This window comes from Zingiber officinale, chromosome 10B, assembly GCF_018446385.1.
Source record: "Zingiber officinale cultivar Zhangliang chromosome 10B, Zo_v1.1, whole genome shotgun sequence".
In the NCBI taxonomy this organism is placed as follows: domain Eukaryota; kingdom Viridiplantae; phylum Streptophyta; class Magnoliopsida; order Zingiberales; family Zingiberaceae; genus Zingiber; species Zingiber officinale.
The window spans coordinates 30037774-30061242 of record NC_056005.1 but is presented as its reverse complement, the minus strand read 5'-3'; positions in this window follow the sequence as shown (position 1 = coordinate 30061242).

Sequence of the window (23469 nt, the reverse complement as noted above, 5' to 3'; positions counted from 1 at the left end):
AGTGCCTGCACAGCCTCCCGTTGGCGAGCCCTAGGGCCCTCACCAAGAGCACGCCCATCTCACCATCGCACTCCCCCTGGACCAGCTGCTAAGCCCGTCTTCGTGAAAGAGCGGGAAGAAATCCGAGAGTAGGCAACGGTCATGGTCTCCAACCATCCCCGAGAGACACCGATCTTCATGAACTCCAGCTAGTTAGTGATGAGGTGATCGAAAGGCATGTGAACCATCTGCTGCACTGGCTGAGTAAAATGAATGATGCAATGAAATATGTTCAGAGCAATGTTGATGTCAAGGGAATGTCGAATGACATATAAGGAAAGCATGTGAGGGGGTCGAAGAGCGGCTAAGGCACATGAGACAATAGGAAAGAGACAATTAATGATCACCTTAAACAGGGTGGCGTTCTCAGTCGATAACTCAAGAAAAGAAAAAGTAATGATCTGTGCATTGGGCCCATCCGGACGAGGACGACCAAAAAGGGACTGATGCATAGATGCAATGCTGAGATGCTCAAATGGTGGAGGCACTCATCAAGAAGTGTGGGATAAAAAAAAATCATTTTTGGATGGTAGACACCCTAGAAATGACTGAAGGATCTCATAGGAAAAGTCCAAACTCCGCTTTGCAACGCGAGTGCGATAGTTAACACCATCAGAAGTATGCAAATTGTTATAGAATTCAGGGACAAGGCTCACATTGATACTCCTCTCACAAGATAACAGCGACTCAAGTTTATAGTGCCTGAAACAGGAATATACATCAAAGCAAGAGTCCCTGTAGAATTGAAGATCAACAGACCTAGGGGTTATTAGTTTGAAGGTATGCTTGCTAAAGGCCTGCTGCATAGCAGCATTAGGGAATCTCTGATCAGTGGGGGGAAGAGGGCGAGAGGGTGGCTGAGATGAACCCTCACCCGACTCATGGACCTTCTGTTTCTTCCTAAGGGTAACCAATGGAAAGGAACAAGCAATGGCAAGACAATTGGCAGTGCAACAGAAAATGCAGGCAAGAAGATGCAAGAAAAATGCAATATCGAAGAAGAGAATGCAATGCAAGAGAGAAATGCAATGTGCCACACACAAAACACACAAGACACATGGAGATTAGAATTCCAAGTATAGGAGCAAGAGCCAAAGAGAAAATGAGAAAAGAGGGAAGAAATTACCTAGGGTTTGGAGTTCTTATTGTGTGACGTATAAATGAGGAAGAAGAGCCGGCCCCGTGCCTCGAGAGAGGAAGAAGGAAAGAGGGAGAGAGATGGAAGAGCGTTCTTCGCCAGAGAGAACCGTCGGAGAGGACGGTCGATGCAGACGAGAGAGTCACCGGGAGAATCGCCTAGATTAGGGAACGGAACGAGTCGAAGGAGAGAAATGAAGGAAGTGAGAGTGGACTTAGGTCAACAGTGATTTAAGTTGGATTTTGAGTTCCCCAATCGATCGACCGATCGATTGAGAGGAAGTGAATCGATCGGTCGATCGATTCACGAAGCCTCTGTGCAAAATCGGAAACGCATCGTAATCGATCCATAGATCGATTGAAACATTCTGAATCGATCCACTGATCGATTCAGATGGCTTCTGTGCATTTCGGAAAGGTACTTCAATCGATCCATTGATCGATCGAAGTACTCCAAATCGATCCATGGATCGATTCAGACGCCTTCTGTGGTGAAGTGCGAACTCCCCAATTGATCGACCGATCAATTGGGGATTCTGATATTACTGCATTTCGAAAAAATTTTCAGATCCAAGTTTTGGAAATGTACAAATAATTGTACACTACTCTAAAAATCATGAAATTTTGTGTAAACACTATATATGTCTCATATTATCAAGAAAAAATAAAGTTTGACAAAAATAGACTCTTATAAGCGAAGATTGACACAAAATTGAAAGTTGTCGAAAACTTCAATATTGTGGTAAGTTTGTATCTAATTATTCAATGATAACTCCCATCCAAGGACAAACTTCAACAAGGGTTTCAAAAATAAGTTTTATAGGTATGTCAATTTAAATTTCCAATCATAATCGTAGGGCTAAGTGTGCATGATTTGTACACTTGCTTTCCTTATGATTGGACCAAAGTAATGTAAGATTAATGTTACTCGATGTTATATTGGTTCAAAGCAATGTATCATGACTAACATGTTGAACCAAAAGCATCATCCTAAGCATCTTACATAATGTCTAATTGAAGAAGTACACAAGCAAGGCTTCTTAGGTCTGTTGTGAGATGCAATGAGGTAAATTCTTAGTGTGATATGGGATCATGTAATGTTATACTTACTATTCTACAAAACACATACCAAGTTCTCTCCTAAGTGAGGTAAATTCCTCTTCGGGTAGTGGTTTGGTAAATATGGGTTCCTTCACTAGTTTGTTTGACTTGTAACCCCAAAAAGAAACTCAATTCGCCAACTAGACTCATTTCAAACTCACTTTCCATGTGTTTGATAAAGTCATGAAGAAGTTAATTATTTGTTGAACCAAAAATGATGTCATCAACATAAACTTGTGCAACAAAAATATCTCCATCCTTAGATTTTAAAAATAGGGTTGGGTCAATTGTTCCTCTTCTAAAATCTTTGGAGATTAAGAAGCTTGAGAGACTTTCATACCAAGCCCGGGGAGCTTGTTTTAACCCATATAAGGCTTTCTTAAGTTTATAAACATGATTTGGGTAGTCTATGGCTTCAAATCCGGGTGGTTGTTCCACATACACTTCCTCCTTAATAAATCCATTTAGGAATGTCGATTTCATATCCATTTGATAAAGTTATAACCCATATAAGCGGCATATCCTAATAGGATTCGAATGGACTCTAATCGAGCAACCAGAGCATAGGTTTCATAATAGTCAAGTCCTTCAACTTGATTAAAGCCCCTAGCCACTAACCTAGCTTTATTTCTAGTCACTTTTCCTTGATCATCCAATTTGTTCCTAAACACCCATTTTATTGTAATAATTGTACTATCATTGGGTCTTAGAACTAAGTTCCATACTTCACTTCTCTCAAATTGGTTCAACTCTTCTTGCATTGCTAGAATCCAATCCGTATCAACTAAAGCTTCATCAATTGATTTTGGTTCAAATTGTGATATTAAAGCAATTTGACTAGTATGATCTCTAAAGTAGGATTTAGTCCTTACCCCTTGCCCCACATCTCCAACTATTTGATCAATAGGATGATCTTGATGATTCCTTACGGTCCTCAAAGTTATGGAATTATCATTTTTGGGAGGATCATTTTCTACATTATTTCTTTCATCATCTGAGCCATCTCTTCCTCCCCCTTGATCCATACCCCCTAAATGTAAGTTTTGTATTTCTTGAGTGATGGATTGATTTTGTTCAATTATATCCTTATCAATAGATGATTTTGTAGGGTAAGTACTAGTGGACTCATCAAACTCAACATTGGATGATTCCTCAACCGTTTGAGTCCTTTTGTTGTATACTCTATATCCTCTACTAGTAGATGAGTATCCAACTAGAATTCCCTCATTTGACTTGGCCTCAAATTTTCCTAAGTCATCTTTAGTATTAAGAATATAGACCTTACACCCAAAGACTTTAAAATAGTGAATTGTAGGGATTGTGTCATTCCATAGTTCAAAAGGTATTTTCCCTAAAAACTTATGAATCAAGACACGATTTTGAATGTAACAAGCGGTACTAACCACTTCGGCCCACAAATAGCTTGGTAAGGAATATGCATTGAGAATGTTTCTAGCCACCTCTTGTAAAACTCGATTCTTCCTCTCCACTACACCATTTTGTTGAGGCGTTCTTGGACAAGAGAATTCATGCTTATAGCCATTTTCTAGACAAAAATTAGAAAAGTTCAAATTCTCAAACTCTCCACCATGATCACTCCTAATTCTATCAATTTTGAGGTTCTTTTCGTTTTCTACCCTCTTGGTAAATCCTATAATTGTTTCTAAAGTTTCCCCCTTATGTTTCAATAAATAAACTCAAGTATATCTAGAGTAATCATCTACTATCACCAAACAATATTTGTTACCTACCAAGGAAGGTGTTCTATGACAATCAAAAAGATCCAAATGTAATAATTCTAACGGTAATGAAGTGCTAGTTAAAGTTTTACCTTTGTGTGATGACCTTGATTGCTTACCCTCTTGACATGCATCACACAACTTGTCCTTGATGTACTTGATCTTTGGTAGTCCCTTTACTAGCTCCATCTTGGCTACCTTGGCTATGTTCCTCATGTTGATATGTCCAAGTCTTCTATGTCATAGCCATCCTTCCTCTTCTTTTGATATCAAACACTTAATAAGAGGGTTAGAAGCATATGAAAGATCAACATAATAAAGATTTGCTTTTCTAAATCCTTTTAGCACAACATATTCAAGATTTTTGTGCTTAACTATACACTTATCGGGGTGAAACTCTACATTATATCCGGCATCACATAATTGGTTAACACTAAGCAAATTGAACCCCATATTTTTAACCAATAGGATTTTATGAATGGTGATTGTAGATGATACCTCAATTGTACCTTTACCTATAATCTTGAGCTTTCCACTATTCCCAAATGATACTGTTCCCTTCTTTATATAATTTATAGTGGAGAACTTGCTCACATCACCGGTCATATGTCTTAAGCAACCGCTATCCACAATCCACATACTTGCATCCTTCTTCTCCTCTACCTAAGAAACATAAAACACACAACTCTTTGGTACCCATGAACTTGATTCAGAAATATCATTCAAATATTTCTTAGGCACCCAGCTTGTTTTACCTTCCCTTTAAGATTTTTCTTAACTTTGTTCCTAAGTGCATCATTTCTAGTACCCTTGATTAGAGACATATATGCAACTTCCTTTTCCTTAGGTCTATATCCTATTCTGGCTTTGTTGTAAATGGCTCTTTGATCTCTAATGATCATATCTAGATACTTGGATCCATTTGTGAATTTTTCTAAACATGCTCTTAATTCAATCATGTCATTCTTCAACTTTTCATTTTCTTCCTTGAGCATATTTGACTCACTAGTCATGCATGCATCAATTTTAATGGTCCTAAGCTTTCCTTTCAAGGTCTTCACCTTAGATTGTGATTTGACAAAAGTATTTTTGAGATGAGAAATAGTTTTATAAAGAAGTTATACTTTGGGAGATTCTTTTACCTCATCATCATCACTTGATGATGATTCATCACTTGATTCCTCTTCATTTGATGAATCCTCTTCACTTGACACTTCCTTGTCATCTTCAAAAGCCATAAATGTCATATATCGAGTAACATGGCAAAGTTCATCTTCATCCGATGAGTCAATGCTTGGTGTATCCCATGTAGCTTGGGCCACCATGACTTCCTTCTTCTTTTTCTCCTTTTTCTTCTTCTCCTTTTCTTCTTTCTTCTTTAATTTCGAGCAATTTGGCTTGATGTGTCCTTTCTTGTTACATCCATAACAAGTGACACTAGTGTTAAAACTTGAACTTTGACTATTTTTACCTTTTGAGGGTTGAAACATTTTCTTCACATCCTTTCTTGTGAATTTTCTTGATCTTCCCATCATCTTTTTGACATAGTGAGCCACTTCACTTGCCGACATTTCATCATCACTATCCGATGATTCTTGCTCGGATTCGGATGATGAGGATTCCACCTTCTTTTCCTTCTTCTTTTTCTTTTCCTTCTTCTCTACAACAAGAGTCATACCTTTCTATTTTGAAACCACATTAGCTTGTTCATGAAGTTCAAACTCGCAAAACAATTCATCAAGCTTAACTAAAGATAGATCTCTAGAAACCTTATATGCATCAACCATTGATGCCCATAAGGTGGTTCTAGGAAAAGATTGGAGAACATACCTTACTAGGTCTCGATTGTCAATTTTCTCACCTATTACATGAAGCCCATTTACTATCTCCTTGAACCTACCGTGCATTTGACTCACGGTCTCATTGGTCTTCATAGTGAAAGTTTGAAGTTTCCCCAACAAGAGATCTCTCTTGGTTCTCCTTGATTCGCTTGATCCTTCATTTAACTCAAATGAGTTTTTCCTAAAGCTCTTTGGCGGAGTTGAATGGTCCTACTTTGCTTAGTTGCTCCTTTGAGAGTCCACATTGTAGGGTTGTTGTGGCCTTTGCATTTGTTTGGGCCTTCTTTGCCATCTCCTTTGTCCAATCCTTGGTTGGAAGAGGTGCTCCCGATCTGTCTTTTGGTTTCTCGAATCCATCTACAACACTAAACTAATTCTCAATATCATTCATTAAATAGTATTTCATCCTACCTTTTCAATATATAAAATCGTTGCTGATATGGGTTAGGTTTAGTAGGTCCCTGGTGAAAAAGAGAAAGGAGATAGCAGAATTAAGAAAATAGATCAATATCGGTCGAGATATACCTTAAGAAGGGTAAGCCAATATCGGTCGAGAAATACCTTGGGAAGGATAGTTCAATATTGGTCGGGAAATACCTTAAGAAGGGTAAGCCAATATCGGCCGGGAAATACCTTGGGAAGGATAGTTCAATATCGGCCGGTATATAACTTAATAAAATATAGCCCAACATCGACTAGGATAACAAGCTTAAGGGGATACAGACCCATACCGGTCGAGGTTGCACACTTAATAAAATATAGCCCAATATCAGTCAGGATAACAGGCTTAAGGGGATACAGACCCATACCGGTCGAGGTTGCACACTTAATAAAATATAGCCCAATATCGGTCAGGCTAACAGGCTTAAGGAGATATAGATCAATATTGACCGAGAAATATCTTGAGAAGAATAGGACAATATCGGTCGGGATATACCTTAGGAAGGGTAAACCAATATCGGCCGGGTTTACACGTTTAAGATAGAAAAGCGAGGATTATTTAAGGTGGCATATCTGAACATAGACTAATATTAATTGAGTATACATGATCACCCGAGAATGAAAAGATTTAAGGTTTTACAACATTTGTAGTATATTACTGAATGATTAGTTGAATGGTAGTAATAAACCGACCGGACATGGTCTGGGTTCAATTTTGGCCGATACAGGGCATAGTATCATATCGAGCTGTCTATAACATAATAAAGACTGGGCATGAGCAAATACATCCAGAATATTGATAAATAGTTTAATAAAGATATCTGTGGTATGTGATTGTATAACAGGTTCGCTAATTTGGCGGGAAGTATGTTTCTAGATTCTTCTGCAGGCACTAGACGACAAAGAAGGTACATCTGGGGTACAAAAAAGATTCCTTAAAAGTTATTTTATGCAAGTACAGGGCTTACGTCATCTCATAACAAACTCTAATAAACCGGGGTCCACTTCATGACTACGGAGGTTATATGAAGTGGTATAAAAAGGAGAATCCTCTCCGTTGGCCAGGTATGCACACATTGCTGCTCACACTCACAACCCTAGTTCTTAATCACTATTCATCTTCTTCTTCTTTCTTCCACACCAAAGGAGATCACTGACTTGAGCGTCGGAGGGCCTAGCCAGGGATTCTCACCCCGGTTTTAGGTCACTGACAATAGTGTTGGTTGGTCTCTTGTGCGCAGGAAGCCTTGGAAGCTCCAGATCTCGGTTTTCTTCATTAAAGCTTTCCTTTCGTCTTTGGATCTTTGCACATGGAGGGCATTCTGCGACTACATTCTCCCATATCGGGTTTGGGTTTCTCAGATCGGTATTCTATAGGTATTATTCTTCATCAACAGTAGGTTTTCTCCCAGCTTTCCGTTTTGTCAAGCCTCTCAGACAGGATCAAATTTGGCACCGTCTGTGGGAACTTCACCTGAATCTGAGACTACAAGATGAAAGACACTGGAAAATCAAACTTACTCACAATTAGTTGTGAAGATCTGGATTTCCTCATCAATACTCGTTTACAGAAGGCTTTGCAACAACAACAACAACAACAACAAGCTTATACTGGAGCTACTCTACCGGTAGCTCATAATCCGGCGATTTCGACTACTGAGCATCGGAAGGGAAGGGAGCTGGAATAAGAAGATCATGTATATTTCCCTCTGGCTGCTGCTTCTCCAAGTAGGCGTCCTCGAGCTTTCCTTCGTACTCCTTTTGAGCAAGGAGGATGAAGGCCTCTATTTCAGGAATCCTCTGGCGAGGCGTCAGACAAAGAGAAGCGCAAAGCTAAGATGATGGCAACTAGTGATAGCTCGCCGAAAAGAGTCATCTCTCTATTTTCCCAAAGCATACTGGATGATCTGTTTCCTAAGCGGTATCAAAATCTGTAGATCGGCGAGTACACTGGGACTACAGATCCAGAAGCTCATTTGTTGAAATTCGAGAATGTAGCATTATTACAACAATTTTCTGATGGGGTGAAGTGTCGGATGTTCCTTACAACACTCGGAGGAGCTGCGCAACATTGGTTCAAGAGATTGCCGGAAAAATCTATCCGAAAGTTTAAGGATTTCCAGAAGACTTTCCTACACCATTTTTCCAGCAACAAGAGGTATCATAAAACTCCCTGGAGTTTATTTCAATTAAATAAGCATCTAAGGAGTCCATTAGAGCCTATATCAAAAGATTCAATCAGGTAGCTATTGATGTGCCCAATGCTACTATGGAGATATTAGTAAGTGCTTTCTCTCAAGGCTTGAATGATAATAATTTCTTTAAAGATCTGGTGAGAAATCCTCCTGCCAATTTTGACTCCTTAATTGAATGTGCTACTAAATTCATTAATGTTGAAGAAGCTCAAGTCGCTCGCAGAAAAGAAGGTATTACTTCTTCTCCTACCCTTGTTAAGGAGAAGGCTCCTGTTCCTCCACCAAGGGGACCTCAAGTAGTTCATCCGCCCCATCGTCATCCAGAATATCGACCACAAGCAGTACAACATGTGGAGATATAGCAAGAAGCACCAAGAAGATGGTGCACTTATCACAAGACCAGCAATCATCATACCGAAGACTGTTTTGTTTTAAAAAATAAAAGAGCAAATAGAGATCGTTATCATAGACAAAATTACTATCAGCAATAATATCCCAGGCCATAGAGTCCACTCAAGATAGAATACCGCCCGGTAGAACTTCAACAAGGTATATTACCAACCCCGGCTGGTACAAGCCAGGCGCCCGAGAAGACTTAGCCTGAAGCCATGACAGCTCGGCAAGAAGAAAACAGGAGCAATGCCGCCCGAGGCAACATTAATATGATCGCGGGTGGGCCCACTGATGGAGACTCCAATAGGGCCAGAAAAGCACATGCACGGAAACTCGAGATCCATGCTATAGGATGCAGCATGGAGAGAGCAACGGGTCTAGAAATCAGTTTTGGGCCCAAAGATCTTGAGGGGGTAGAAATACCTCATGATGATGCCTTGATAATCAAGGCTGTGATAGCCAATTATACTATTTCTCGTACCTTTATAGATACTGGTAGTTCTGTGAATATTATCTTCAAAAAAGCTTTTGATCAGCTGCAGATTGACCCGAGCAAACTTCAACAGATGGTGACTCCTTTATATTGATTCACTGGTAATGAGGTATAACCGCTTGGCCAGATAAAATTAGCCATATCTCTAGGGGAGGGGCCTCTTATGAGAACAAGAAGATCCTACTTTATGGTGGTGGATGCCCCCTCCTCCTATAATGTGATACTGGGTCGGCCGACCTTCAATGAGTTTAGGGCGGTCGTTTCTACTTTTTGTCAGAAGATTAAATTTCCTGTTGATGACCAAGTCGGAGAAGTACGTGGCGATCAAAAGATGGCTCGTAAATGTTATGTGGAGATTGTCATAACCGAAGCCAATGCCGCTCGAAAGATTCAAAAAATGGAGGTTAATGCCATTCAAGAAAAGCCACCTGTTCTGGTTTATGAGGAAAAGGAAGAGGTCCAAATACAGACCGGTCGGCCTGAAGTTACTACCTATGTTATGGCCGATCTTGATCCCATGCTGAAAATCGAGCTGGTTCAATGCTTGAAGAAGAATAATGATGTCTTTACTTGGACACCCAGAGAGGTCACGGGCATTTCTCCTTTAATAATGGAACATTCTCTGCATGTCTTCTTAGATGCTCATCCTGTCATGCAAAGAAAGAGAAATTTTAGTACTGAGCAAAATCAAATCATCAAGGAATAAGTGAATAAACTCATGGAAGCCGGCTACATCAGGGAGGTGCAGTTTCCTAGATGGTTAACCAATGTTGTCCTAGTCTCTAAACCAGGAAATAAATGGCGGGTATGTATTGATTTCTGTGACCTCAACAAGGCTTGCCCGAAAGATTATTATCCTTTGCCCTAGATTGATCAATTAGTAGATTTTACGGCCGGATGTGAATATATTTCTATGTTGGATGTCTATCAAGGCTATCATCAAGTCCCTCTTACTAAAGAGGATCAAGAGAAGGTCAGTTTTATAACATCTGAAGGTAATTATCGTTATAATGTTATGTCGTTTGGACTGAAAATACAGGAGAAACTTATCAAAGGCTTATGAATAGGGTCTTCCAGAAGCAGATTGGAAGAAATATGGAAGTATATATTGATGATATTTTAATTAAGTCTCTTCAGGCTACTGACCTATGCAGGGATGTAGAGGAGACTTGCGAAACATTGAGGTAATACGGGCTCAAGTTGAACCCAGGAAAATGCTTGTTCGGGGCAAAAGGCAGAAAGTTCCTGGGGTACATGGTGTCCGAGCGGGGAATAGAGGTCAACCCGAGCAAGATCAAAGCACTTCAGAACATGGAGCCACCACGTAACATGAGAGAAGCCCAAAGACTCACCGGCCAGATTATCACCTTGTCTAGATTTATTTCAAGGTCAGTTGATCATAGCTTCCATTTCTTCAAAATACTTCAGAAGGCTAACAAATTTCAGTGGAATGAAGAATGTGATAAAGCTTTCCAGGAATTGAAAGATTACCTGGCCACCCTTCCTGTGTTGACCAAACCTGTAGTTGGAGAAACTCTTTGGGTATATCTGTCAGCCAATGAAAATGTTGTAGGCTCTGTGTTAGTTAGACAGGAAGGGAAAGAGCAACAACCTGTATATTTTTCTAGTCATTTATTAAAAGGAGTCGAGTGTAGATATACTACACTCGAAAATTTAGCCTATGCATTAATGTTAACTGCCCAGAGACTACGCCTATATTTCTTAGCACATGTAATTATTGTATTGACCAACAGTACTCTCGGGTGGGTGCTGCTTAACCCAGAGGCATCTGGTTGATTGATTAAATGGATGACCAAACTTAGTGAATATGATATACAGTATCAACCCCGCTCGGCCATCAAGGCACAAGCTCAAGCAGATTTCATCATAGAAGTTCAAGGTCCTGAGGAAGAAAATACTTGGAAAGTTTATGTGGATGGATCTTCAACCAGACAAGGCAGTGGAATTGGTGTTCTCCTTATATCTCCGAGGGAGAATAAGCTTCAACTTTCTGTCAGATTAAATTATAGGGCTACTAACAATGAAGCGGATATGAAGCATTAATAGCAGGATTACAGGTCGCTCAGCATGTGGGAGCGTCTCGAGTTTATATTTATTCTGACTCTCAATTGGCAGCCCAACAATTATCAGGTAACTTTGAAATTAATAATGATAGACTCAAGTTATATGCTGAGGCATTTGATAAATTGAAGGCTCAATTTCAAGAAGTAAATCTACAAAAAATCCTCGATCTGAGAATCAAGTAGCAGATGAATTGGCTAGATTAGCCTCTGCTATAATACCATGGAGCTTGGATCGGCCAGTAGAGCAGACATTGTTAGTATCTTGTATTGAAAGACAGGCTGATGTAGAGATACAAGGTGATTGGATGGTGCAAATCATATTATATTTACAGCAAGGTATAATTCCAGTTGATACAGAACAAGCAAGGATATTTAAGAAGAGGGCTGGTCAATATACTATGATAGGGGAACAGATATATAAAAGGGCTTTTTCTAGACCTTTACTTAAATGTATTGGGACAGAAGATATACAATACATCTTGCAAGAGGTCCACCAGGGCTCATGTGACAGTCATATAGGTGGAAGGTCCTTGGCTTACAGAATTTTATTAGCAGGATATTTCTGGCTTACTTTACATGAAGATTCTACAAAATTTATAAGAACTTATATTTCTTGTCAGAAACATCAGAATATTTCACACCATCCTACACAATTGTTAAGAACCTCTATAGTCTCCTGCCCCTTTGACCAATGGGGCATGGACATAGTTGGTCCATTTCCTATGGCAACTGCACAAAGGAGATTCTTATTAGTAGCAGTGGATTATTTCTCTAAATGGGTAGAAGCAAAACCACTTGCTCGGATTATTGAAGATGCAGTTATTAAATTCCTGTGGAAAAATATCGTATACAGATTTGACATTCCTCACAAATTAGTTTCTGACAATGGAAGGCAATTTCAAGGAGACAGAATCTTAGACTGGTGCAAAAGCTATGGTATTATTCAAGCATTCACTTCTGTGGCATATCCACAGAGTAATGGTCAAGCAGAAGTAACCAACAGAGAGATTATAAGAGGATTAAAAACCAAACTGGATCATGTTAGAGGCAGTTGGGTAGATGAATTGCCCAGTGTTCTCTGGGCATATCGCACTACACCCCGAGAAGCTATAGGGATCACTCCCTTTCAACTGGTTTATGGGGGAGAAGCTGTCATTCCTATTGATGTAGGAGTAGAATCCGATAAAAGACAATTATATGATGATGATAATGCGGGTCGGCAGTTTATGGAGCTAGATCTGATAGAAGAAATTTGAGACAAAGTTGTAACTCGTCTCACATCATATCGACAACGAATGAGGTAGAATTATAATAAGAGGGTCATCCCAAGATTCTTTCAGGTGGGAGATCTAGTATGGAAGCGTGTCAAGCCTGCTGGTGATGTTAATAAATTGGCACCACAATTGGGAGGACCCTACAAGGTGGTAGAAAAACTTGCATCGGGTTCATATTATCTCCAGGACACTGAAGGAAGAACTCTCAAGCGTCCATGGAGTGCAAATCATCTACAGCCCTACTGAACTTAACAAGCTCATATCATTCAAGAATACATCCGAGAGAACAAATCAAAATCACTTGAAGTAGTTTCCCTGCGAATAAAAGACAAGTATGCTCATAATTCATGTACTTCATTCAATTCGATGAATACAATGCAGGCCTGAAAAATAGACATGGTTCAAACAACGTGATGATTATTGGGCGAACATTTTTTCTGCTCAAGTGGCCTTCGATTAGGAGCTTTAAGTAAGGACCTACCAGGCTTCTTTAAGAAAAGCTCAAAGACGTTAAACCATCATAAGGTTAGTGCTAACATTTTAGTTTTACATAAAGCATAGTCGATCGGAAAATCCTATGAAGTAACTCGGATGAATCTTCATGGGAGGAACCGGAGACTCTAAACTATCAGAAACATAGTCGATCAGGAAATCCCATGAAGTAACCCGGACGGGTATTCATGGGAGGAACTGAAGACTCTAAACTATCATAAACATAGTCGATCGAGAAATCCCATGAAGTAACCCAGACGGGTCTTCATGGGAGGAACCGGAGACTCTAAACTATTAGAAACATAGTCGATCGGGAAATCCCATGAAGTAACCTGGACGGTTCTTCATGGGAGGAACCGAAGACTCTAAACTATCAGAAACATAGTCGATCGGTAAATCTCATGAAGTAACCCGGACGGGTCTTCATGAGAGGAACCGGAGACTCTAAACTATTAGAAACATAGTCGATCGGGAAATCCCATGAAGTAACCTGGACGGGTCTTCATGGGAGGAACCAGAGACTCTAAACTATCAGAAACATAGTCGATCGGGAAATCCCATGAAGTAACCCGGATGGGTCTTCATGGGAGGAACCGAAGACTCTAAACTATCAGAAACATAGTCCATCGGGAAATCCCATGAAGTAACCTGGATGGGTCTTCATGAGAAGAACCGGAGACTCTAAACTATCAGAAACATAGTCCATCGGGAAATCCCATGAAGTAACCTGGATGGGTCTTCATGAGAAGAACCGGAGACTCTAAACTATCAGAAATATAGTCGATCGGTAAATCTCTTGAAGTAACCCGGACAGGCCTTCGTGAGAAGAACCGAAGACTTTCGACTATCATGAGTAGAGTCATATGAGATTAAGTGCTTGACCAAAATATTGATAAAGCACAGGACTAGCGGGATTACATGCCCGACCAAAAATTCAAATGATAATGAAATTCTTTATATTAAATCAATCGAGATTCCACGCCCAACCAAATATTCAAAGGTTAATGAAGTTCTTCATATTAAATCGTTTGGGATTATATATCTGGCCTTAATGTAAAAATTATCTGGATTTCTTTATAAAAAACACTTGGTATTATACTCTCAATCAGAATTCAAAGTTCAGAGGGAATTCTTTATATATCTACATAATCCTTCAAAATTACACTCCCTATCAGAAGTCACAACCACATAAAGTTCTCTATTTTAAAACGCTCGGGATTGTACACTCAACCAAGAGTACATAAATCCTATGAAGTTTTTCATATAAAGTTATTCAAGATTACACTCCCCTCGGAAGCACTGAGAGTCATACGATCAATCAAGGAAAAGCTTTGGAGCAAGATAGTACTTATTCTCAAGAAGCAACACTCAGATAATGAAGGTTATTACAAGATAGTACAAATATTACAAGTACTTAATTACAAGTCTTTCAATTACAAGTCTTTTATAAATACATAATCATGCTTACTCAAAATGGCTTGTCAAATTTTTGGGTAATTCCTGGTTGAGTCTGCGACAGTTTATGAATAGAGAAGGGGGTTCTCTAGGTAGATAACCGCCTTCCCTCAATTGCTGAATAACCCCTGCCACAGAATGATTTAGAGCTCCTATGATCCGACGAACATATTCGTTAACGAACGCCGGAGACCTTAGATAAGTTAAGCGCCTATCTTCCCATCGGTCTTCCTCATGCTCCTTATAACTTTGAAATTCAGCTTGTAGTTTAGTATTTTGATCTTTAAGAGTGTCCCTCTCCAATTTAAGTTGTTCTAGTTCCTTTTGGAGTGAGGATATCTTGGCATCCTGAGCTTTCCTTTGCTCTTGCTCTTGTAGAAGAGCAAATTCTCTTGAGGCTGAATCTTGAGCCTGATCAGAAAGAAAGACATTGTGAAGCCTTTCCACTTTCTCTAAGACAATGTTTTTATGAGAAATATCTGAGAGGGCTTTGTCTTTCAAAGCAGTTTCCACCTAGAAGCTGGAATTTAATCGATCCACTCATAATTCCAAAGTTCTCCTTTCAAGCTCTTTGTTTGCCAATAGTTGCTGCTGATGTTGTAGTTCCTTCTTCAGACCCTCTATTTGTTGAGTCTGTGAAGCTATCTTCTCTCGTAGTTAAGTGAGCTCAATGTGAGAAGGAGGAAGATTGACTTTCAATGCCTCTACTTGAGCCTTTAACTTGCCATTTTCCCTTTCCAAGGCAATGACTAACTGGTCCAGATGAAGACTTGAGCCAAGAAACTAAAATAATAATAATACAGTTAGCAGGAGTAATAAGAAGTTAGCAATATATAATAAAAAACACTTACTGCAACAGCTTAATGACTATGACTATCGACACAGCTGGAAATACTAGTGTCTTTTAATAGCTCTTGGCTTTGTAGCCAAGATTCAGCCAATGAGCTTTGTAGCTGTAGAAAACCATACCCAGGAGGATCTGAAGATCATCCTATGTGAGAGGGTAGGCCCATAGCTTGTCTAAATAAGGGTGTGGGGATAGAAGACGAAGGAGGCCGGGAAGAAGAAGAGGAAGGAATGGAAGGGAAAGAAGTAGTAGAAATAGGAACAACAGAGGAAGAAATAGAGAGGATGGAGGATGGCAAAGCAAGGAGAGTCGATTCAGTGGTTGAGGCATGGATTGTTGGTGGTCCTAGACTTGGAGAAGATCTCCTGCAAAGTGTTCTTTTAGCCCTTGGCCCAGAAGCCAGAGGAGGCAAGGCCAAGGAAAGAGGTTAAGAGGATGCAGGAGTAGTAGCAGCCATCTGAGAAGAAGTAGCTGAAACAATAATAGAAGAGGAAGGAATAAGTAGAGTCGGTCTCATCATTCTAAGAGAAATATTGGAGATAATGTAGGTAGGGGGCATTGGTGTCTTACCTCTCTCAAAAGAAATAGGTGCAGGAACAATGGGGGTTTGCACAAAAGTACCAAAAGTGTCACTAAAAGGAACATCCTCAGTAAGCCGGGGTTTCTTGGTTACGGCAACAAAAGGTTGTTCCTCTTCCTCTTCCATAGCAGCAATAGCTTCCGCTGTTTGTTCTTCTTTAGACAGTAAACCCAAAATAGAGGAAGTAAGATTGGCTCGACGATCCTATAGCCATTTTTCTCCAAGATTATTTTAAAAAGACTTAGTCATAGTAGTGTTCTTGTACATAAAAGCTAGTAGAAGAGCATCAACTGAAATATAAGAATCAGGTGTTATTATAGAAAATAATCAACAAGTGACTAATAGACATAGTTGAGAATGTCTGAACGTACCAAAAGAGACCTCCAAAGGGGTTTCGATAGAGCTTATTCCAAAGGGAAACATTAAACCCTCTGCAGTCAGGGCCGGTAGGAAAAATTTTATCCCCTTTAGTTTGGATAAAGCGAAAGAGACAGAAGGATCATCGAGGAGATTTGCCAGTACTAGGAACTGGAGGAAGGTCATATATCCAGTTGATAGGAAAATGAGGAGAAGAAGGAAGGCGCACAAAGAAAAATTTGTGACGTCATTCCCCTTGAGGAGGAATCTTGTTAAACAAAATAGCCTTAGAGCGAGACTGAAATTTAAAGACACCAATGTCTACTTGGCGGGGAATGAAGAAGTGGTGAAAAAGATGAGGGGATAGAGGAAAATCTAGTAGTTTAGACACCTCAACAAAATCCATGAGGATAGAAAAAGACTGAGGAATAAATTGATTAAGGGGAATCTCAAAGTAGATACTAACATCAAAGAAAAAAGGATGAAGAGGAAATCAAAAATCTTGTAAAACTTGATCCCGAAAGATAGATACACTCCCTAGAGGAGGAAGGTGCGGACTATCCTGAGGAGTAGGGCGAACTATATAGGAAGGAAAACCATAGTTCACTTGTAACTCTACCTCTTTTGGCTCTATAAGGTCAGAAGCGCACGAAATGAACCACGCGGGGGAAGAAGTGGCCATGGCTGAATAGCAGGAGGAAGGTGAACAGGGAAAAGGAGGAGAAATAGTCGAAGAGCAAAAGAGAGTGTCTTAGACCCTTGCCTTCCTTTATGCCTTAAACCAAAAACCCTTCAACAGAAATAGAAGAAGAATTAGAGAAAGGGGAAATCCAAAAGTCGATGATGATTTGCACAGAACTTAGGTATAAAGGAGGGTAGGAAAAGGAAAAATGTAAACTCAATAAAGAAGAACATAAGGAGATATAACTATCATAAAAGAGATGGGATCAAATTCAAAAAGAAAGCTGAATCCCAAGGAAAGGAAGGTAAGCTCTGCAATCATCTTTAGAAAAATGTGACAGGGTTTTACTTTCTCTCTGCGCTTGATTCTAAAGGAATCAAAGAAGCATGAGGAAGGTCGCTCTGGTATAAGGACGAGCGAGCAACTTAAGATTGACTATCTGATTAAAACAATAATCCCGTATGAGTATACTAAATCAAATGAAAGGCTGCTACTTGTAAAATTCCGAACGATATTTGTAAACATAATAGTAAATCGAGTGGTTATGGTGAAATTGGTCGAGATTAAGAACCTTATAACAGGTCGGTCGAGATTTGTGATGTTATAGTAAATCGATCGGTCAAGATTGACGATACTATAGTAAATCAGGCAGTTATAATAAAACCGGTCGAGATTAAGAACCTTATAATAAATCGATCGGGATTGATGATGTTATAACAGATCGATCGGGAGTGAAGATGCTATAGTAGATCGATCAAGATTAATAATACAATAAATCGATCAAGATATGGTAAATCGGTCCAGATTGATGGTGTTACAATGTATTGGTGGAAATTAAGCCCTTGTGTAAACAATAATAGAGTGGAAAATATGATAGGGGTATGGAGGAAAAGCTTATTATGAAAAGAAGATAAAATTTAGGAAGTAACCCACCCTAAATGAAAAGAACCAGTTTGATAATAGGAAAACAATAATTTTAAAACATATAAATACGAAAGATAAAAGCACAGAATAAAAATATAAATCAAATGGTCTAACAAATTCATTAACACAAATAATTTTTGAAAACAGATACTAAGAAGAAGTTTAACCTCACAAAAATAAATTAGGTTCCAACAGGAGTTGTCATGACCGGTAGCAGTTAACCTTACAATAGTCAAGATTAAGGTAAATGGGTTAGTCTATAGACAATTGGGGAAATAGATCGTAGGGCTTGTCAACAAGGAGTCTGCGTCGATCCAAGAAATTAAGAGGAGGATCACGAGATAGGAAGCCCTACTCCCGCAATTGCTTAATCTCTCCTTCAGCCCCAGCAGTATAGGCAGCCAAAATAGACTTTGCGATGGGCCTATTGAATTCAGCAGAGCCGATCAGGACGGTGGCCCGCTCCTTGAAGCGAGTATCTTCACCAGCCTTATAGACGACCAAAGCTGTTTGGGAAGTATTCAGCTCAGCGTCTTTGGTGGATGCCTCTGCTTTAGCGGTGTGCAAAGAAGTGTTTAGGGAAGCTATTTCATCATCTTCAAGATGTAAAGCCTTAAGTTTATCAGCTAATGCAGACTCATAGTCAGACTTCAACTTGTTTGTCTCAGTAGTCTGTTTTTCTAATTTGGAAGCTAATTCCTTGTTGAGATCCGTAGCTTATTTAAATTGAGATTGAAGGCTCTCAATCTGGGCTTCATATTGTTTCTTGGATTCTTCTGAAGTTTTAGCAGAGGACATCTCAGCAACTTGCTGTTTCAGTTTCTTGTTCTCATTATATAAATTATGCATCAGCCGAGACAGACCCATGTTGGCTATCCATCGCTAAAAATATAATAAAGGGTCATAAAATAGTCAAGGGTAAAGGATAAATAAGTACTAATAAACATACCTGGGTTTCCCTGTGAGAGAATTGATCAATTGTCTCGGGAGTGGTAAGCTTTCCAAAGAGAGGATGAATTTCCTCCCAAGCACTAGCAAAAGGGCGTCCCAGCAATATAGGAAGGACAGGAACGACAAAAGAACCCATGGAGAAGGAAGAGGTTGGTATAGAAGGGGGAGCGAAAACCAGATAGGAAGAAAGTGAGGAGGGTAAAGACCCAGATTCTGGAAGAGACAGGGGAAAAGTAAAAGAAGCGCCACCAGGAACACTAGTACCGGAAGAGGATGAGGCAAAGAAAATGAGAGAAGGATAGAGGTCAGCCAAAGTAGGCTCAGCAGAAGAAGGATCTGCAGAAGCAAAACCTTCTGAAAGTAATTCTTCAGCGGAAAGAATGAGTCTCCTTTTGGGAGGAGGAGCTCTGGTAAGTTTACGTCCGGGGCATTTGCCGAGAGCAACTTTAGTAAAGGATTTACCAGAGCTCACTGGAGATGTAAGCTCGATGACAGGAAGGGAAGTGGCTGCTGAAGAAGCAACAACCACTGATGAAGAAACGGTTGGCAGAGGGATATCTAGAATTTCTGCAGGAAGACCCTCAGGAACTTCCGGAACAGCCTAAGAGCTGGAATCTTCAGCGGGAGGAACCGAAACTTCAGTGGACGAGGGTGGATTAAGGGAAGTAAGAAGCTCTTGTTCTTTAGCATGAAGTGCAGCTTCTTCCAGACGCAGCTCTTCATCAATCAGAGCAGCATAAAAACTAGCCACTACGTAAATTAGAAGAAATATTTTAGTTAATAAAAATTGACAAAAGAAAAAATAGAACTTTACCTAAGGATCCACGTATCTTATGTTTGACCGGGCTCAAACCAAACAAATATAGTAGATCGTTCCACAGCCATTTGGTGATAGAAAGACGACGACACAATAACTTTTCACAATAAATAGGAAAAGAAGGGTGAAGATAAAACTCCTTGATATCAGGTAAAGGAGGTAAAGAAGATCTCCAAACATGAGACCAGGGAATAGGCCCAGGAAACTTTATAAAGAAAAAGCGAGATTTTCAAGCCTTAAGAGAAGAAGGCATATCATCAAAAAGGACCATCCTAGTCCGGGATTGAAAAAGAAAGACACCTGGCTCTGCTACCTTTGGATAGGAGAACATGAAAATATTTTGAGGAGTAGGAGGAATATTCAGTGTATGAAACAACATGTATATACAACACAAATAGCGAAAGACATTAGGCACAAATTGTTGGAAGGGAATATCAAAGTATTGACTTACATCGATTAGAAAAGAAGGAATGGGAAACCTTAAATCCCCTATCAACTGATCCCTAAAGAAAGTTACACAGTTAGCAGGAGGATGGTGAGGATGCTCATTTGGTTTAGGAATGATGATGTCATATTCCCTAGGAATTTCATATTGCATACGAATAGCAAGTCGAGCATTCTCATCGAAAGAAGAAGAAATTTGAGTATACCAGGGGAAAATTGTTTCCTCGGCCATAGATAGAAGTAAGTGTTAACAGAACAACAAATTACTTACTGAAGGCAAGAAAGAAGATCACTGGGAGCGAGCGCGAAGATTGAGCGAGAAGATCATAGTATGGAAGAAGCACTAAGGTAGGGAAGAAGAGACAAAGTCAACAAGAATATGAAGGGTTTAGGGTTGAGAGAAGCGTATGGTCACCGTTAGATCAGAATACGTTTTATCAACAGACACCATTGATTATAGAGAAATGCAAAAGCTGATGTTGCAAAAAGAAGAAAAGACATGTGTCATATGATCACAAATGGGCATTTATGATGGACGCGACAAATAGAATCATGTAAGGGTTGGTGATGCCTCGTCACACGCCTCCAACATTCTCTTACCAATAAAAAACCAAACATAATCAAGGAAATTTTGAGAAAAGGCACAGTTTACTATGTGTAATAGAGGAAGATGGAACGGGTTTGACAGAGCCCGGACCGAGAATAGAAAATAATAAATAAAAGTCAGACAAGCGTGAAGCACAGTTTGAATTAATATCATTACGAAGCACAGGCTAACATCGATCGGGATAACCTTATCTATAATAAGCAGGCTAACATCGGCCGGGATAACCTTGTCTGCAATAGGCAGGCTAATATCGGTCGGGATAACCTTATCTATAATAGACAGGCTAACATCGGTTGGGATAACATGTCTACCATAGATGAGTCAGTACCGGCTGAGTTAATATGTTTACGAAAGATAGGTTAATATCAACCGAAGTCAAAAGGAGTTTGATTGAGTCTAACATATTGATTGTATTTAAAGCGTTTAGTCTTACATAGCTCGAAATATATCATCAATTAAGTAAAAGAACAAGATAGGGTTTACATATACTCAATAGGCAAAGCCTGATTGAACATGTAATATTGCCTAAACTAGGTAATTCAACTAAACATGAATTATACACCTTCTTCAGATAGACTTGAATAGAAACCTGCTGAAACAGGAGCTCTTATACTTCTTAGAAAACTTCAACCCAACTAAGGGTAAGACCGACCAAGCTACAGAAGTGGAAATATTTTGCCTGGCACGAAGGAAGCTTGACCGGGCTGCAGAAGTGGCAATATTTTGCCCGGGACGAAGGAAACTATGAAGCAAAGTGGTCTCATGAACAAGGAAGGGCAGATTTATTTATGCCCCGGTGGAAAGGTGACTGAAGAGTCCCTTTCCTGCTTGAGCCTTTGAGCTTTGCTTCTAGAGTGTCTGCCTTAGCCTGCAGATAGCCTGGGTTGTGCCTTCGTCGTGATGTCCAGGGGTAATTACTTGAACCTCCATGAATAGTTTGAACCCCTCTGAAGCTTGTCGGGTCTGCAGAGCAGTCATGTCTTTTGCTTGAGATTCTAGATCTCGAGGAACTTTGTTCCTCAGGCCAGTTTCTGAGCGCACTCGAAACTGAGCAATCGATAGAAATGTTTCCAGCTCTCGGACCAGAGAGTTAACTAAATCCAAAGCTTGGGCAACCTTATATATAGATTTCGCCTTGTTAAACAAGAATTGCCTCCAGAAAGGAAGGTCTAAAGCCATACTCTCAGTAAGAAGGGGCGAAGCAAGGGGGAAAAAGAACTGAGGGGAGTGGAGAATGAAGAAAGGATCATAGCCCTATTTAAAGGATCAAAAGATTCACGAGATTACTGTACTTGGGTTTACGGGATTGCTGTACCAAAAGTCACGAGGGCTACTATAAAGAAGATCACGAAGTCACTACAGTGCCCATGGCAGAGTCACGGGTAAAGATGGGCAAAGAAACAAAATAGACTTGTGTCTAGTCAGTCGGCTATACCTCCTTCGACTAGACTTGAAGGGAAGTCTTGTGATATGGGTTAGGTTTAGTAGGTCCCTAGTGAAAAAGAGAAAGGAGATAGCAGAATTAAGAAAATAGATCAATATCGACCGGGATATACCTTAAGAAGGGTAAGCCAATATCGACCGGGAAATACCTTGGGAAGGATAGTTCAATATCGGTCGGGAAATACCTTAAGAAGGGTATGTTGGTTGCTACTCGGAAAGCCTAGAGGTTCCACTGTACAAAAATTTTGTACAAAGGTCTGAACCTTTTCCTAGCTACCATGTGTTCTTTTAAATTAAATTTTGGATCGCCTGCGGAACTTAACACGTTTGATCCAAAACTTAATCTATTTGTTCTTTTAGGTTTTGACTTGGATCTCCTGCGGAACTTAACACGTTCGACCCAAGTCACCTTAAGTTATTAATTCCATTAAATATTAATTTCCATAATCAGTTCCCAGTACTGACGTGGCGAGGCACATGACCTTCTTGGATATGGGAGCAACCACCACCGACTAGACAAAACCTTTTATAGAAAGCTAATATTTAATTTCCTAAAATAACTTTAGGTTAACCGAAAAGAACAATCAAATCACAAGGAAAATAAAAACAAAAGAACACTTTATCGAAAACAAATTCGAAACTCTAGAATTGTATGCCTCTTGTATTTAGTATTATTTCCAAAAATAACTAGTATGATGCGGAAAGAAAAATTACTAGTTATACCTTTTAGAAAAACCTCTTGATCTTCTACCGTATTCCTCTTCTAACCTCGGACGTTGTGTGGGCAACGATCTTCCGAGATGAGAACCACCAAGCACCTTCTTCTTCCTTGCAAATTTCGGCCATCAAAACTTCTTCTAGGATGAAGAGGTTCGGCCACCACCACCATGCTCCAAGGGATGCTAGAAACAAAGCTTTCTTTCTCTCCTTCTTCTTCTTCTTCTCTAAACTTGATCCGGCCACCATATGAGTCTCCACAAGAAGGATGAGGTTCGGCCATCAAAGAGAAGAAAGGAGGAGAGGATGGCCGGCCACACCAAAGAAGAAAAAGAGAGAGGAAAAATAATAGAGTTGTTTTTCCTTGAAGGCACCTCTACCCTCTCTTTTATAATCCTTGGCCTTAGCAAATAAGG